At 35.9% G+C, this 17,824-nt stretch overlaps 1 protein-coding gene across 10 annotated transcripts in view; it reads right to left on the bottom strand.

The window, feature by feature from the left end:
- The window catches only part of CCDC91 (coiled-coil domain containing 91), a 432,308-nt gene that overhangs the window by 88,082 nt on the left and 326,402 nt on the right, over positions 1 to 17,824 (bottom strand). The gene's annotated exons all lie outside the window — the stretch shown is intronic.

The following is a 17,824-nucleotide window of genomic DNA, read 5'->3' as shown; positions in this document are numbered from 1 at the left end:
CAACAACAGATACATAGACCAATGGAACAGAATTGAGAATCCAGACATAAATTCATCCACCTATGAGCAGCTGATATTTGACAAAGGCCCAAAGTCCGTTAATTGGGGAAAAGATAGTCTCTTTAACAAATGGTGCTGGCATAACTGGATATCCATCTGCGAAAAAAATGAAACAAGAATCATAGCTCACACTATGCACAAAAACTAACTCAAAATGGATCAAAAACCTAAACATAAAATCGAAAATGATTAAGATCATGGAAGAAAAAATAGGGACAATGCTAGTAGACCTAATACATGGCATAAACAGAATAGAAACCATAAGTAATACTGCACAAATACCAGAAGAGAAATTAGATAATTGGGAGCTCCTAAAAATCAAACACTTATGCTCATCAAAAGATTTCACCAAAGGAATCAAAAGACAACCTACAGACTGGGAAAAAATTGTTGGCTACAACAGGTCTGATCAGGGTCTAATCTCTAAAATCTACAAGATATTGCAAAACCTCAACAGCAAAAAGACAAATAACCCAATTAAAAAATGGGCAAAGGATATGAACAGGCACTTTACCAAACAAGACATTCAGGCGGCTACCAGATGCATGAGGAAATGCTCATGATCATTAGTCATTACAGAAATGCAAACAAAACTACAATGAGATACCATCTCACCCCAACAAGGCCACCATTAATCCAAAAAACCAAAAATAATAAATGTTGGAGAGGTTGCGGAGAGACTGGAACACTTATACACTGCTGGTGTGAATGTAAAATGGTACAACCGCTTTGGAAATCAATTTGGCACTTCCTTAAAAAGCTAAAAATAAAAGTACCATATTCGATCCAGCAATCCCACTCCTTGGAATATATCCTAAAGAAATAAGAGCCATCACACGAATACATATATGCACACCCATGTTCACTGCAGCACTGTTCACAATAGCTAAAAGATGGAAACAACCTAGGTACCCATCAATGGATGAATGGATAAACAAATTATGGTATATTTACACAAAGGAATACTATGCAACAATAAAGAACAAAAACGAATCCACAAAACATCTCATGGATGAATCTGGAAGGCATTATGCTGAGTGAAGTTAGTCAGTCATAAAAGGACGAATATTATATGAGATCACTATAACAAGAAAAGGTTTAAACACAGAAGAAAACATTCTTTGCTGGTTAAAAGGGTGGAGAGGGAGGGAGAGGGGTATTCACTAAGTACATAGTAGACAAGAATTATCATAGACGAAGGGAAGGACAACACACAATACAGGGGAAGTCTGTACAAATGACTAAACCAAAAGCTACGAAGTTTCCTGAATAAAACCAACCACTTCGACAGATGGCGGGGTGGGGGTGGGGGACCATGGTTTCAGGGGACATCTAGATCAACTGGCATAATAAAATTTATTAAGAAAATATTCTGTATCCCACTTTGGTAAGTGGCGCCTGGGGTCTTAAAAGCTAGCAAGCGGCCATCTAAGATGCATCCATTGGTCCCAACCCACCTGGAGCAAAGCAGAAGGAAGAACACCAAAGTCACAAGGAAAGCATTAGCCCAACAGACAGAAAGGGTCACATAAACCAGAGACTCCATCAGCCTGAGACCAGAAGAACTAGATGGTGTCCGACTACCGCCAATGACCGCCCTGACAGGGAACACAACAGAGTCCCTGACGGAGCAGGACAAAAGTGGAGTGCAGAATTCAAATTCTAGTAAAAAGACCAGACTTAATGGTCTGACTGAGACTGGAGCGACCCCAGAAGACATGGCCCCCAGGCTCTCTCTTAACCCAGCACTAAAACCATTCCAGAAGCCAATGCTTCAGACGAAGAATAGACTGGATTATAAGACATAAAATGATACTTGTGAAGAGTGTGCTCCTTAGTTAAAGTTGATACACGAGACTAAATGGGCAGCTCCTGTCAGGAGGTGAGATGAGAAGGCAGAACGGGACAGCAGCTGGTTGAATGGACATGGGAAATCCAGGGTGGAAAGGAGGACTGTGCTGTCTCATTATAGAGAGAGCAATAGGGTCACATAACAATGTGTATAAATTTTTATATGAGAAACTAACTTGAGCTGCAAACTTTCACTTCAAACACACAAAAAAAGCAAAAGAGATGAAATACATAGAAGTTCATTACAGATGAGCATTAACATATGAGCATTTGCAATTAATGTAGATAGGGATCACTATGAACCATGAAATGTTATCCCTCAAAGTAAAATTCCATTCTTCTAACTGTTGCTGTTAGGTGCCATCGAGTGGGTTCCGACTCATAGGGACCCTACATAAAACGAAAGTAAACACTGCCTGGTCCTGTGCCATCCTCACAATCGTTGCAATGTTTGAGCCCATTGTTGGAGCCATTGTGTCAATCTATCTTGTAGAGGGTCTTTCTCTTTTTCACTGACCCTCTACTTTACCAAGCATGATGTCCTTCTTGAGGGACTAGTCTCTCCTAATAACATGTCCAAAGGACATAAAACTAAGTCTCACTATCCTCCCTTCCAAGGAGCATTCTGGCTGTACTTCTTCCAGAACAGATTTGTTTGTTCTTCTGGCAGTTGATGGTATATTCAATACTCTTCACCAACACCAGAATTCAAAGGCATCAATTCTTCAGTCTTCCTTTTTCAGTGTCCATCTTTTGCATGCATATGAGATGACTGAAAGTAGTATAGCTTGGGTCAGGTGCACGTTATTCCTCAAGGTGATATCTTTGCTTTTCAACACTTTAAAGAGGTCTTTTGCATCAGATTTGCCCAAAGCAAAATGTCATTTGATTTCTTGACTGCTGCTTCCATGGGTGTTGATTGTGTATCCAAGTAAAATGAAATCCTTGACAACTTCAGTATTTTCTCCGTTTATGATGATGTTGCTTATTGGTCCAGTTGTGAGGATTTTTGTTTTCTTTATGTTGAGGTGTAATCCATACTGGTCTGTAGTCTTTAATCTTCATCAGTAAGTGCTTCAAGCCCTCTTCACTTTCAGCAAGCAAGGTTGTGTTATCTGCATATTGCAGGTTGTTAATGAGTCTTCCTTCAATCCTGATACCTCGTTTTTCTTCATACATTCCAGTTTATTGAATTATTTGCTCAGCACAGAGATTGAATAAGTATAGTGAAAGGATACAACCCCGACATATACCTTTTCCAATTTTAAACCTGTCTTTCTTCGTTCTGTTTGAAGGACTGTTTCTTGGTCTATGTACAGGTTCCACATGACTACAATTAAGTTCTGGAATTCGCATTCCTGGCAATGTTATCCATAATTTGTGATGATTCACACTGTCAAATGCCTTTGCAGAGTCAATACAACACAGGCAAACATCTTTCTGGCATTCTCTGCTTTCAGCCAAGATCCATGTGACATCAGCAATGATATCCCTCGTTCTATGTCCTCTTCTGAATCTGGCTTGTATTTCTGCCAGCTCCCTGTCGATGTACTGCTGCAACCGTTTTTGAGTTTTCTTCAGCACAATTTTACTTGTATGAGTGATATTAATGATATTGATCAATAATTTCCTCTTTCCATTAGATCATCTTTCTTTAGAATGGGCATTAATGATCTCTTCCAGTTGACTGGTCAGGTAGCTGTCTTCCAAATTTTTGGCACAGCTGAGCAAGGGATTCCAGCATCACATCGTTTGTTGAAGCGTGTCCACTGGTATTCCTTCAGTTCCTGCAGACTTGTTTTTCACTAATGCCTTCAGTGCAGCTTGGATTTCTTCCTTCAGTCCCATCAGTTCTTGATGATATGCCACCTCCTAGATCTACCGTATTTTTATGCAAATAATGCATGCCTCGTACTTTGGTCTGCCAACCTCTCCCTCCCTTTGGGAGGTATTTTCATAAGTGCCGCTATGCCAATTTTTTTTACATGTTGCTGTAAAAAAAAGTTAGCATAGCGCACTTACAAAGATCTCTCACAGGGGAAGGGTACAGTTGGCAAACAAACGAAGAAAGCACAAGTTATTTGCATAAAAATACAGTATATTTTAAAGAATTGCAATCTACTATTATTATTGTATTCTGAATTTCATCAAAACATTTGTGAAGGTTTTTGTTTCTTGTTATATAAACAAAAAAACAAAACAAAACCCATTGCCAAGTCAATTCTGACTCATAGCAACCCTATAGATACCTACATAATATCCTTCATTGAAGCCTAAAATATTTATTATATGCCCTTTACAGAAACCTATGCTGATATATGATTTAGGTCATAATTCTGCAAGTTGAAAATCTGGGCTGGGGTTAGCTGGGCAATTCTTTTGGTCATGGCTGGGCTTATTCATGCATCTGCAATCAGATGCTGGGTCCAGTAAGGGTGGCTACTATGAGAATGGCCTCAGGTAGGAAGACTTGTCTCTTAAAACAACTTCCTACCTGTGGCCTCTCATTCTCCAGTAGGCTAGGTTGAGCTTTTTCATATGGCAGTTGGGCAGAGTTCCAAAAGAATGTGTGAAAGCATGTAAGACATCCTAAGGCATGGGCTCAGAAATGATACAATATTACTGAAGCCACATTAAAATGGCCAGGGCAAATACTTACGAATTGATTCCCAAATTGTCCCCTAGTTTTCTAAATATCCTCTCAATATGTCCAAAGATAACAGGAATTATATTTATCTTCCTGGAGACATAGTCCTGGACCTCCTCCAAACTGGACTGATTTTTCCTTTGGTCTGTTACATAGCTGTCCTTTCTGGGATTTGCCTCAGTCATATTCCCGGAGATTCCCTTCATCTCTCTTGAACTGAATCTCCACCTTTCGAGATTCCTATGAGATCTTTTTTGGTTTACTCCTCTGTTTTGGTAAAGCATCTCCTCCAGTAGAATCCTGAGAAAAGGTGTACGTGAGGTAGAAGTTTTAACATCTGGTTTTTCTAAAAACATCTTTATTCTACCCTCACATTCAATTGATTGTTTGGCTAGATGTGGGTTTCTAGGTTGGAAATCATTTTTTCTGTAGAATTTTAAAGGGTGTTGAGAATTCTGATTCCTCATCATTTGCATAATATTGTTTTTTCCTAATGAGAACTTTAATGAATTTTCTTTGTTCCCATTTCTCAAATATTTCATGGTGATGAACCTTGGTGGATGCCTATCTAGAAACTCATGTCCTTCAATTCTAGGTTTTCTTTAATAAGGAAATAATAGTAATTATGATTTCTGGCATTCTATTGTTTTTTTAATATATATTTCTCAAAATCCTATGATTCAACTGATGAACTTCCTGACCTGATTGCCTAATTTCCTTGTCTTTTGACTCCTATTTTCAATTTATTTGTGTTTTTGTACTCTTTTTTTTCTGGGAGACTTCCACAATTGTATCTTCTGACTTCTTTGTTGATATATTTTTAACTTTCTGCTATACTTTTAATGTCTAATATTCTTTTTCTTTGTCTCTTTAAAACAGCAGCCTCTTCTTGTTTCACAGGTGCAGAATCTTGTATTATCTCTGCAAGGAAATTAATGATAGCTTTTTTTTTTTAACTTCTCGTATCTCCACAGAATCTTTGCTTGTTTTATTTTCTGCTTTTCAAGAGAAGTATCTGTTCATACTTGACTATTTGTTCATGTTTAAAGAGTAGAGCATTAAAAAGCTGAGTCATATCTCTGTGCTTGCTTTTGTGGTTTATGGACTGTGATCTTAGTAATCTGGCCAGGTTGTTTCCTTGGGGCAATTCCTGATACCAACATAGTTAGGTCTTTTATTCTTAAGCTGCCTAGGTTCCTCAGAAAAGAATTTTCCAATTTCCTGTTTGTTTTTTGTCAGCATTCTGAGAGCTGGGATGGGAAAAATGGCTAAGGTTCTCATTATAAGCAGCATACAAATTTTCATCTATGTGCCCCCTGCCCTGTGTCATTTTCAATATAGCACCTATACCCTCAACTATGCTTGGTGACCCCTGGTCCAGAGGCCTTCTGTTTCACTTTTTTTCCAGAGAACTAATTCCAGTCTTCTGCCAGAATGTGACAAGATGAGTGAGAATCTGTTTATTAAACAGATTTTCAAGCTTTTCTTCTATATGCAGCCTACACTTCATTCCCACTTCCAGAGGTATCTAGTGCCACCAACTAGTAAACCTTTTGGAGTTTCTACAGTGTATACTGGGCTTCTTCTTAACCTTCTTCTCTTTTAGCTTAGGGTTTCATTTCAGTAGGGTGTCATTTCAGTGGAGTTTCAGGGGAGATTAAAAATAAATGAGTTCTTAACTGCTTTTTTTTTAACCACATAAGTGTATAGGAAAATACATATATGTTAAACTTTTAATTTGAAATCATATTAGATTTATGGAAAAGTTGCAAAGATAGTTCAAGAGTTACCATATGCCCTTCAACTAGCTTCCTCTAATATGAACAGCTTACATTATGGTGCATTTATTAAAGCTAAGAAATTAGCATAGTATAATACTATCAAATAAATTACAGATTTTATTCATATTTCACAGTTTTTCCACTAATGTCTTTTTCTGTTGCAGGATCGATCCAGGATACAACAATGCATTTAGATACCGTTTATCCTTAAAAAAAAAAAAACCCAAACCCATTGCCATCAAGTTGATTTCAACTCATAGTGACCCCATAGGACAGAGTAGAACTCCCCCACAGGGTTTCTAAGCAGCAGCTGGTGGATTCAAACTGCTGACCTTTTGGTTAGCAGCTGTAGCTCTTAACCACTATGCCACCAGGGCTCCTTAGTCTCCTCTAAAATGTGATACTTTCTCAATCTTTCCTAGTTTATCATGACCTTGAGACTTTTCAAGAGTACTTGTGGTATTTTGTAAAAATTTAGATGTCTCTCATTTTTTTCCATTAGACGGGAGTTATACCCAGTTTATATTCTTGGGGAAGAATACTATACGATGAAAGACACTTCTCATTGTATCATATCAGGGGGTATAGGGCATCAACATATCACTGGTGATGTTAACCTTGATCACTTGGTTAAGGTGGTATACACCAGGTTTCTTTAATGTAAAGTTACCATTTTCTCTTCCAATAATCTATTAATTAGACATGAATCACTAAGCCCAGCTGACAATCGAGAGATAGTATTAGAAGAAAGAGTATCTACATTTACTTTTTTGAGAAATACCCGAACTAGACCCAAACCCACTGCCATCGGATTGATTCCAACTCAAAGCAACCCAAACCCACTGCCATCGGATTGATTCCAACTCAAAGCAACCCTACGGAGCAGAGTAGAGCTGCTCCACAGAGTTTCCAAGGCCATAAATATTTACAGAAGCAGACTGCTTTCTTTCTTTTTTTCTCCCGCAAAGCAGCTGGTGGGTTTGAACTGCCGACCTTTCAGTTAGCAGCCAAGTGCTTTAACAACTGTACCACTAAGGATCCTCTGGAGAAATATGCATATATTTAAACTACATATTCAGTTTCTTCTATATCTAAACAACAATTCAGCATTTCTAATTCTTTTGGAATTAGTGCTGGGAATTATATTTTTCTAGGTAATTGTTCATTTCATGTAAGCTTTACAACTGATTGGTACATTAAGTTATTCATATTGTTTATATTATGTTTAAAATTTGTATAGCATAGGTCACTTTATTCATTCCTAATAATGCTCTTTAATAAGTTCTCTCTTCATCAACCTTATCAGAGATTTGTGAATTTTGTCTTTTTTTAATGATAGTAGTTTTATTGAAACTTATCAATCTATGTCATGGATTTCTGTCACAACATTTATTATTTTTTCCTTCTATTTTCTTTAGATTTATTCTGTTCTTCCTTTTCTAACTTCCTGAATAAACGAGAAGTGTTAATCTGTTCAATTCTCGCCTTTTCTAGTTTCTAATGTAAGTATTTATGGTTATAATTTTCCCTTACAGTATTACTTTCGAATCTTCTCACAGTTTTTTGAACCAAATAACCATTTTACTAATTACTACATTATTATGTTTTTAGTTTTTTTTTTAACACAGTGAAATGCACAAATGTTAAGCATATCGTTCGATGTATTTTTACATACATAAACATCAGTGTACCCACCAACGCTCAAGAGGAAAATTTATATATCCCAGAAAGTTCCCTCATGCTCCTCTCCATCAGAGATAACCAGCATTCTGATTTCCATCACTAGAGATTATTTTTCCCTGTTCTTGAGTGTCATAAAAATTAAACCACACAGTATATTCTTTTGTGGCTGGCTTTTGTTCAACATAAATTTTTTAGATTCTTTCATATTATAAAGTATAAAAATGTAAATATTTTACATTTTTACATTAGTTTTATTTCTCTGTGTGTGTGTGTGCATGTCTAGTATTCCATTACATGAATACACTGCAATTTATCCATCCATTCTACTGTTGGTAAATATCTGGAACACTTCCATTTGGGACTATTATGAATAAAGCACCTTTTCACATTCCTTTACATATCTTTTAGTAGACACAGCACTAATTTCTGTTGACGTATACATACCAATGGAATTGATGGGTATAGATACCGTCCTATACTTTTCTAAAGTGAGTATGCAAATTTACATTCCCACCAGGAATGAATGAGAAGTCCAGTTGCTCCACATCATTACCAACATTTGGTTTTATCTTAGCCATTGAGATAGGAGTAAACTGGTATCTAATTGTGGTTTTAATTAACATTTCCCTGAATGAATAATGATATTGGGCACATTTTTCACGTTTATTAGCCATTTTTACATATTCTTTGGTAAAGTATCTGTTTAAGTTTTTTATCCTTTTTAAAAAACTGGGTTATATGTCATTATCTTATTGAGTTTTTGAAGCTGTTTATGCATTCTAGATATAGATCCTTTGTCAGACAATTGTGTTGTAAACTCTTGTCTCAGTTTGTGGTTTGCTTTTTCTTCTATTTACGGAGACTTTTTTGATGAGCAGACTTTTAATTTAAATGAAGTTTAGTCATCAAAATCATGCAGATATTCTCCCAAGCTTTTTTCTGAAAGTTTGACTGTTTTACCTCTCAGTTTTAGGTCTGAGGTACACTGTGAGTTAATTTTGTTTTATGATTTAAAGTAGTAATCAAGAGTCATTTTTAAATGAATATGTCTATTCGATTAACCCAGTGGCATTTACTGAAAACACCACACCTTCCCCACTAGGTTGTAATAAAAACACTGTCTCAAATTAGATGACTGTAAATGTGTGTGTCTATTCCTGGATTTTGTGTTAATTCCATTATTTATCTATTCTTGTGCAAACTAGCACACTGTCTTAATAAATACAGCTTTATAGTAAGTTTTTGTTGTTGTCTATATTGTACCATCTTTTTCCTTTTTTAAACAAATTTATTGAGATCAAATTCACATACCATACAGTTCACCCACTTAAAGTATACAATTCAATGGTTTTTAGTATAGTCACAGATATGTGTAACATCACCATAGTCAATCTGAACATTTTCATCACCTCAAAAGAACTGTACTCCTCACCTCCAGCCCTAAGCAACCATCAGTCTACTTTCTTTGTAGGTTTCCCTGCTCTAGACACTTCATATGAGTGAAATCATATACCTGGTCGATCTTTTGTAACTGACGTCTTTTATTTAGCACTGTTTTCAAGGTTCATACAATGTTGCAGCATCAGTACTTCATTCCATCATATGGCCAAACACTACTACTCCATTGTATGGATATATCATATTTTGTTTATCTACTTGTCAGCTGACAGACATTTGGGTTGTTTATATCTTTTGGCTATTATGAATAACACTGCTATAAACACTTGGGTACAAGTTTTTGTGTGCAAATATGTTTTCATTTCTCTTGAGTATACGTGTAGGGGTGGAATTGCTCGGTCATATGGTAATGACTATGGAGTCCCTTGGTGGCACAAATGGTTAACTTGCTTGGCTGCTAACCGAAAGGCTGGACGTTTGAGTCCACCCAGAGGTAACTTGGAAGAAAGGCCTAGCAAACCACTTCTGAAAAATCAGTCATTGAAACTCTGTGGAGCACAGTTCTATTCTGACACCCATGGGGTTACTACGAGTTGGTGTAGACTTGACGGCAACACTTTTTTTTTTTTTGGTATTGTTTGTTTGTTTTTAATGGTAACTCTATGCTTCATCATTTGAAGAACTGTCAGACTGTTTTCCAAAGTAGCCACACCATTTTATGTTCCCATCAGTGCTGCATAGGATTCAGATTTCTCCACATACTCCACAATACCTGTTACCTGACTTTTTGATTCTAGCCATCTCAGTGAGTATGAAGTGACATCGTGACATCTTATTGTGGTTTTAATTTGCATTTCTCTGATGACTAGTGACGTCAAGCATTTTTTCATATGCATATTGGCCATTTGTATATCTTCCTTGGAAAAATATCTATCTAGATTCTTTGCCCATTTTTTGTTATTTGTCTTTTTACTACTGAGTTCTAACAGCTCGTTGTATTTTCTGGATACAAATCCTTTGTCAGACATAAGATTTTAAAGTAATCTGGGTTATCTTGACTTGATCATGCCTTTTGAAGCACAAAAGTTTTTAATTTTTATGAAGTCCATTTTATTTTTCTTTTGTTGCTCATGTTTTTGGTAGCATATTAGAATCCTTTGTTAAATCGAAGGTCATGAAGATATACCCTTAGGTTTTAAGAGTTTTATAGTTTTAGTTCTTACATTTATGTCACTGATCCATATTAATTTTTTTATGTGGTGCGAGGAAGGCATGCAACTTCATTCTTTTTCATGTGGCTCACCACCTTTTGAATAGGCTAGTCTTTCCCCATTGGATAGGCTTAGCAACCAGTTGTCCATAGACATATGAATTTATTTCTGGACTCTCAATTATATTCCACTGATACATATTTCTGTCCTTGTGCCAGTTCCACACTGTCTGGATTACCACTGCTTTGTAGTAAGTTTGGAAATTGGGAAGTGTGAGTCCTCATACTTTTTCTTGTTTTTCAAAATTGTTTTGGCTATTTTGGGTCCCTTGTAATCTCGCATGAATTTTAGAGTCAGTTTGTCAATTTCTCCAAAGAAGACAGTTGAGATCTTGGTAGGGATTGTGTTGAATCTCTGGATTAGTTTGGGGAGTACTGTCATCTTAACAATGTTACGTATTCTGATCCATGCACATCTATAAATTGGATGTTTTACCAATTATTTAGATCTTCTTTAATTACTTTCAACGTTTTGTAGTTTTCAGAGTATAATTTTTACATTTCTTAAATTCATTTGTATTTTATTCTTTCTGATGGTACTATATACAGAACTGTTATCCTAATTTCATTTTCAGATTGCTTCCTGCATGTGTATAGAAATATAACTGATTTCTGTATAATGGTAATGTCTCCTACAATCTTAATGAACTTGTTTATTAGTTCTACAGTATTTTAGTGGATTCTTTAGAAGTTTCTATATACAAGTTCATGTCATCTACAAATAGAGGTAATTTTACTTCTATCTTTCCAATTTGAATGCCTTTTATTTCTTTTTCTTGCCTGTCTGGGCTAGGACCTCAAGTTCAATGTTGAACAGAAGTTGTGAGAATGGACATCCTTGTTTTATGGCATGCTTCTTCTCCCAGGCAAAATCTCTGAGCCAGGGCTCTGGAGCTGAGGGTGGGGAAAATGACGAGTTTATCTCTGAGTGACATCCCTGCTCTAAGAGCTAAGTGCTTGGTGGGATGGGTTAGCAGCCTGGGGTCCTCTTGACTTTTCTCTCCTGGCATGAAACCACTGCCTCATCAGCCAGGGTAACAGCAATCAGGGCCCTAGTATTCTCAGCACCCAGTGCCCAAAGCAGAAGAGTAGGGGCTGCGCAGAAGAAGGCAAGTATTCACCTCTTAATCTTACTGGCCTGGGACTTAGCCAGGAGCTGGGGGGCGGGGGTGGGGGTGGGAGATGAGAGATGCAACAATTAGCTGGGGAAGGGGGCATTAATTTCATTAATCTTTAAAAAATAAAACTTTTGCCATTGTTGATCTTTTCTATTGTATGTTTGCTTGCAATTTCAACGATATCTGTCCTTACTTTACTTTGTACTTTTTAGGGGTTTAATTTGCTGTTTAATTCTGGCAGGCAATAAAGTATTGGTGAGTCACCTCGGACATGCTGAGGCTTAGTTTTAGGCTTTGTTGGGTCTGGTCTATTTCAGCTTTCTCCTTACTTCTAGGATGTAGCTCTTACTCCTAACATGTGGCCCTTATACCTAGGTAGTGGCCCTTGTTCCCAGAGTAAGGCCCTTCAGGTTCTCAAATGAAAAGTTTTTGATTTACTAAAGCCCTTCTACCTTGACAGGACTTAACCTACAATTTTTACTTCTCCAGCCAAAGACGCTGATCAGCTCTTCAGCCTCCCAGCTTCTCTTTCTTGTTGCTGGATTTTTAAAGTCTTGCTCTGTGCACGTGCAGCTTAGGATTTCACCAAAAATTTGGGGGGAATATAAGCACTGATTTTTAGTGTTTTGAGAGTTTGTTTGAAAATCTGCCCCTTGGAAGCCCCAAACTCCACCTTCTACCTCATCAGTCTTGTAGGACTGATGTTTTCTGCTTGAGTTTTAATCCCAAATGCTGCCAAATAGTAAATATCATGAGCAAAAAAGCCTAAATGTAAAGTTCACTTTGACTGTTTCCCTTCTCTCAAACATTGTAGCCCCTCCAGTCCCATCTGTATTAGTTGCTCTACAATGCCTTCAGGTAGTAGCTTCATATATTTTGTACCAATTTATAATTATTTTTTGGTGAAAGACTTAGTCCCATATAAATTACACTGTGATGGTTATAACAAGAAGTCCCACTTATTAAATTTTAAATTCCAATTATTTTCTATTTCATTTCTAGAAATTACCTTTGGCTCTTTTTAAAATTTATCTGATTATTTTGTCAGTCCCTTGTCTTGTTTCTTACTTACACAAGAATTACAAATTACTTTTTTTTCTTTGAAACATGTTCTATATAATATTTAATCTTTAATCCCTACAGATTCTGATACATTTGTACCTTTTAATCATTCAACTTTTTTTTCTCCTCTCACATGATACTCTGTTGTGAGGGAAATAACAATGTCTTTGGCACAATGAATTCTGTGAAATTCTGTAGCAATGTGGTGTAACAACTGATACTGAAACACAGATACTAATATATCTTTGGATATTAATATTAATATATTAATAGATAAAGGTACGGAATATACAGCTGATAGAGAAAAATCAAAAAATACTTCTATAGTCTGATTCCTAATAATGAAAATCTTCCATAAATACCATGTGAACAGAATGATGATTTCTTACTTAAGAAGCAAGTAATTAACATATATAATTAAGGAACTATGAAGCAATTAAATCTTGTCATTTTGTAAAATATATTCCTTTTGTTTAGTCACTGTTATTCAGAACAAGAATACACTAAAAATGGTTAATTTTTTGTTGTTCCATTCAGATATGAATACTGAATAATGCTTATCAGAATGAAATTTTATCAGCCACCATAATTTCAAGCCTTAGAGACATGTGTGATTTCAATCCTATTTCCAGACACCAGGCTTCATCTTATTCCTTTCAAAATGTTTACTAGTCTTTTCCTTTCCCTTTCAAATATCTCCACTTGGCTAAGCTGAGCTCTTTTTGCATCTCAAGTATTCTAATAACTTCTAGAAAATATTCATTCTAGTACTCATTCTTCTAATTCATTATATGGTCTTAGAAGACAACGCCAAAGTCCCATTCATGCCTTTATCCTCTGTAGAAACTACCATTTTGTCATGTACATAGTAAGTATTCAATCTAGTTCTCTGGACGTGCCACACTTTCTTACCTTGGAATGCATCCCTGTTGTCATTCCTCTCTGTGTACCAATCCTACTCCTCTTTCTGCACAGTTCAGTTTATGCATCCTCATTTCTAGGAGCCTTCCTTGAAATGCTCTGGATCTTCCGCATCTCCTCATAGTATGACACATCTAGTATTCCTCTTATGTGCTCAGAGTACCCTATATTTCATCAAACTGAAAGCACCACACCACTTGGAATTGCGATAATTGGTTTACTTCTCTAACTCACCAACTTGATATCCCTTTGAAACCAGGGATTATATTTATTATAGATCATAGTCTTTATGACTAGAGCCTTAATATAGTATCTGGTGCACAGCGCAGATGCACAATACATCGTGAATGAATGAGTAAATTTGTTTCCACACTTCAAAGAAAATATACTTAAGTTAGGGGCTATTTATTTTATATTTCTTGTGTCCCCTAGAGTGCCATATACAATAAGTATACACTACCTAAAAGGTTCCCAAACATTCTCAGTTCATGGCTCCCTTGCTGTTACAGTAATTTTTTTCATGGTGCACCCTCAAAAGAAATTCTTCAGGCCAAAAGAAATATTTAATTGTTCCATTTATTAAGTAGTTGGGTCATAACTTAGCAGTCATTTGAAAATACACAAAAATTGAAAGAAAAATATTTTTATTACATTCTTAACCACAGTTACTTACTCATGAAGAATTTTGCACACATTGGGCATTGCACAACTTCTTAAACCTTGGATTATATTGGATATTAACATCGTTATTTCCTTTTCACATTGATTTTTACATGGTATTTGTCTTTTATCATAGCAAGTCCCCAAAACCCCACTTCACAGTGATGATATAAAAGAAAGGTATGTAGCACAAACTAATATTAAAATGGTGAACTACTTTGAGATAGTAGTTTACCTGGTTTCCAATAGAGCTCAAATACCATTGCATTGCTTGCTAATATTTAAAACGCCCTGTGCCACTGCTGTAGGTTAATCCTAAGGTCCCTTGATGCACAGTTTGAAAACCACAGCATTAGATAATCACCAGTAACCATCCACATAACCACTTATTATATATGGTACTATGTTAGGTGCTAAAATTACAAAGGTGAAAAAAGATGGTAATGATCATGATGATGATAATGGTAATAGTAGCAGCAGCAACAATTGCAATAGTCATCCCAACAACAGCAAATTATACTATGTTCCAAGCACTATGCTAAGGAAATGAATTCATGCTGGGTTATAATCTCTTCAGTGGTACTTACTATTAAAGATTCTGTGACCTAATAGATGTGTGTGAAAGACACAGCTGAGTTAAGCAAAATATAATATAAACAGTGTTAAAATACACATATGAAATCAATGCCTTATATTTGGCGTTTACAGTTAACAAAACAGTCATGCATATTTTCATTTAGTCCTCAGAGCCATTTGAAAGGCAGCTATATTCTGAGGTTTAGAGAAGTTAAGCTACTTACCCAAAATCTTACTTTTAAAAAAAGTAGTATAAATATTTAAATGTATTTTAAAAGGATTATACAGTGATTATTTCTGAAAGAGAACTTTCTACAATTAAGTTAAAGAACAGAAGATTTTTAGAATGTCAACAATTGTGTACAAAACCTGTGGAGTAAGAAATTGCCATGTACCTATAATTATACAGAAATAGAATCAGAGATCCTTAGTGCAGAAAGGATAGCAAAGATTATACTCTCCAATACATATACTCTACAATATCCTATCCAATCCATTCTTCACAAAATCCTGAATAAAATCATAAAATTTTTGTGGGCTAGCTTGTGATTTGATAGTTTTATATTGTACTGAGCTAAAATTTTTCACCTGACTTCTAGTTTATCCCTCTTTAGCTAAATAGGAAAAAAAAAAATCCTCTTATGGCAGTTCTTCAAATATGTGAATAACGTTGCAGTATTTTTTCCTTACTTTTCTCTTCTCTGAGCTAAATACCCTGATTCCTTCACCATTCAGTAAGGGACAAGGTTTCCTGATTTGTCACCAGCTTCACCACAATACCACCCAATACATGCATGATATTTATAGTTTCTAAAGTTGTTTCACAAATATATCTGTTTCATTCATTTTTTTTTAAAACAAATTTTCACGGGCCGCACAACAACTGTCAAGCAGGTATTACTAATCTCATTTTACAGATCTGGAAATGGAGTCCAAGATGTCTTAAAAACTTGGTGAAGATTACATTAATTACAAACTAGGAATCAAATTTAACCCCATTTATTTCTTAGCACATTTAATTGGCAATTACCGTATTTTTACATAAATAACACATGCCTTCTACATTTGTTTGCCGAACGCACCCTCCTGTCTTGAAGTATTTTCATAAGCACACTATGCTAATTTTTAATTTTTGTCTATTATTAGGTCACTATCAAAATATCAAATAAAAACTTTAAAAAAAAACGAACGAATCAAAACTAAAGAAGTCAATAGAGAAAAATTATTTTAGGGTTATGAAACCATCTAGCCTGGTAAGCTAAAATAGAAGTATTCATTCCTTTTTTAAAAGAAGAGTCAAATGGCAATGTTAAATTTTTTTCAAGAAAATTTAACCACTGATTGTAATGTCTGTGGGTTTTGGGGAAAACATAATCCCAAATTACAGTGAATGTGGTTGTAAACTATTACGAAGAGCTTCCAACGTCAGACATAGTTTAAGTGTCTGTATGCACTGGAGTCCATTTACAGGGCTTTGCTAGAACAGCAAATTTAATGGGTATCCTCTTTTTGCTCACTTTGGTGTCAATAACATACGTACTTTCCATTCTATAGTACAGATTTTAAAGGGACACAGAATCAATTTAATATGAAAAGCAAATAAGCCAGAGTCATAAAGCTTCTTCTTAATTACTTAAGAAAAAAAAAGTACAAATCTAAAATCAACACTATAATTTAGTCTTGAATCAATAGCAAAGCCAAACAAAAAGATCTCTCAAATTAAGTTCTGAAAAATATCTACCACAATCCTTAGGTACTGTGTTTTCTGTCACAGTTTAACATTTATCTCCTCAGTTAATGGTAGTATTAACACAGAGAATACCCACGGGTAAACTATAAAGCAGAAACAATTTTATTCCCTTCCATTTTCTCAGGAGAAACGTTAGCTGTTTAAGTTTACACTGATTGTTTTTGCTTTTCCCCACTCTATTATTTCCTTGTTTCTGTGACTTAGTGGTCAAAGAAAGACTTAATGCTGTTAATTAGAAGGTTTATTTTCAGAGTTCTTTTAACTAGGGAAACATTTGTGTGCTGTAAAGTGACCTAAACATTAGAATTTAAAAAAATTGCTTTCAGGTTTTCATATAAAGTCAGTCATCAAGCTGTTTGCAGTATGCTGGATGGTAGCTTTTCAGGCTCTCGTGGCTCCCAACCAGCTGCCGAAGAGCTAGAAAACAGAATTAGTCCTGGCCTCTGGTGGTGCAGTGGTTAAGAGCTCAGCTGCTAACCAAAAGGTCAACAGTTCGAATTCACCAGTCGCTCCTTGGAAAACCTATGGGGCAGTTCTACTCTGTCCTATAGGGTCTCTATGAGTTGGAATTGACTCGAAGGCAGTGGGTTTGGTTTTTGCTTTCTGAAACCAGGCAGGAGCTGGGCAGAAGGCAGGGAAGACTACTCTTAATCATGGTGACACTACTCTTCATCATGGTGACACTATCCTAGGAAGTGTGGCTAAAGGCCTGACCACTCAATCCTGGATGATCATGTAATAGAGAAAGCACTTTCAGAGCTTCATCTGAAATACAATTTTAAATGTAAGAAGAGTGAGACTATTTCCACTATTAACAGTAAATCTGAAGTGGCCATATTCTTTCTTAGGCAGAACATGGCCACATTCCATAAAAAGAATGTCATGTAGAACCGTGTCCAGAAAAGACTTCATTTTTAGTTATTTGGCTTTAAATACCATCTATATGCTTATTAATCTCAAATGTTGATGGCCAGCCCTGACCACTCACCTGAACTCCGTATTTCTAATTGCCTACTCAAAATTTCCTCTGGGATTCTGAATAGGTGC

The sequence above is a fragment of the Trichechus manatus genome, unplaced genomic scaffold, assembly GCF_000243295.1.
Source record: "Trichechus manatus latirostris isolate Lorelei unplaced genomic scaffold, TriManLat1.0 scaffold00112, whole genome shotgun sequence".
Classification (NCBI taxonomy): domain Eukaryota; kingdom Metazoa; phylum Chordata; class Mammalia; order Sirenia; family Trichechidae; genus Trichechus; species Trichechus manatus.
The sequence above is the reverse complement of the archived record's forward strand: the minus strand, read 5'-3'. Positions and strand labels throughout refer to the sequence as shown.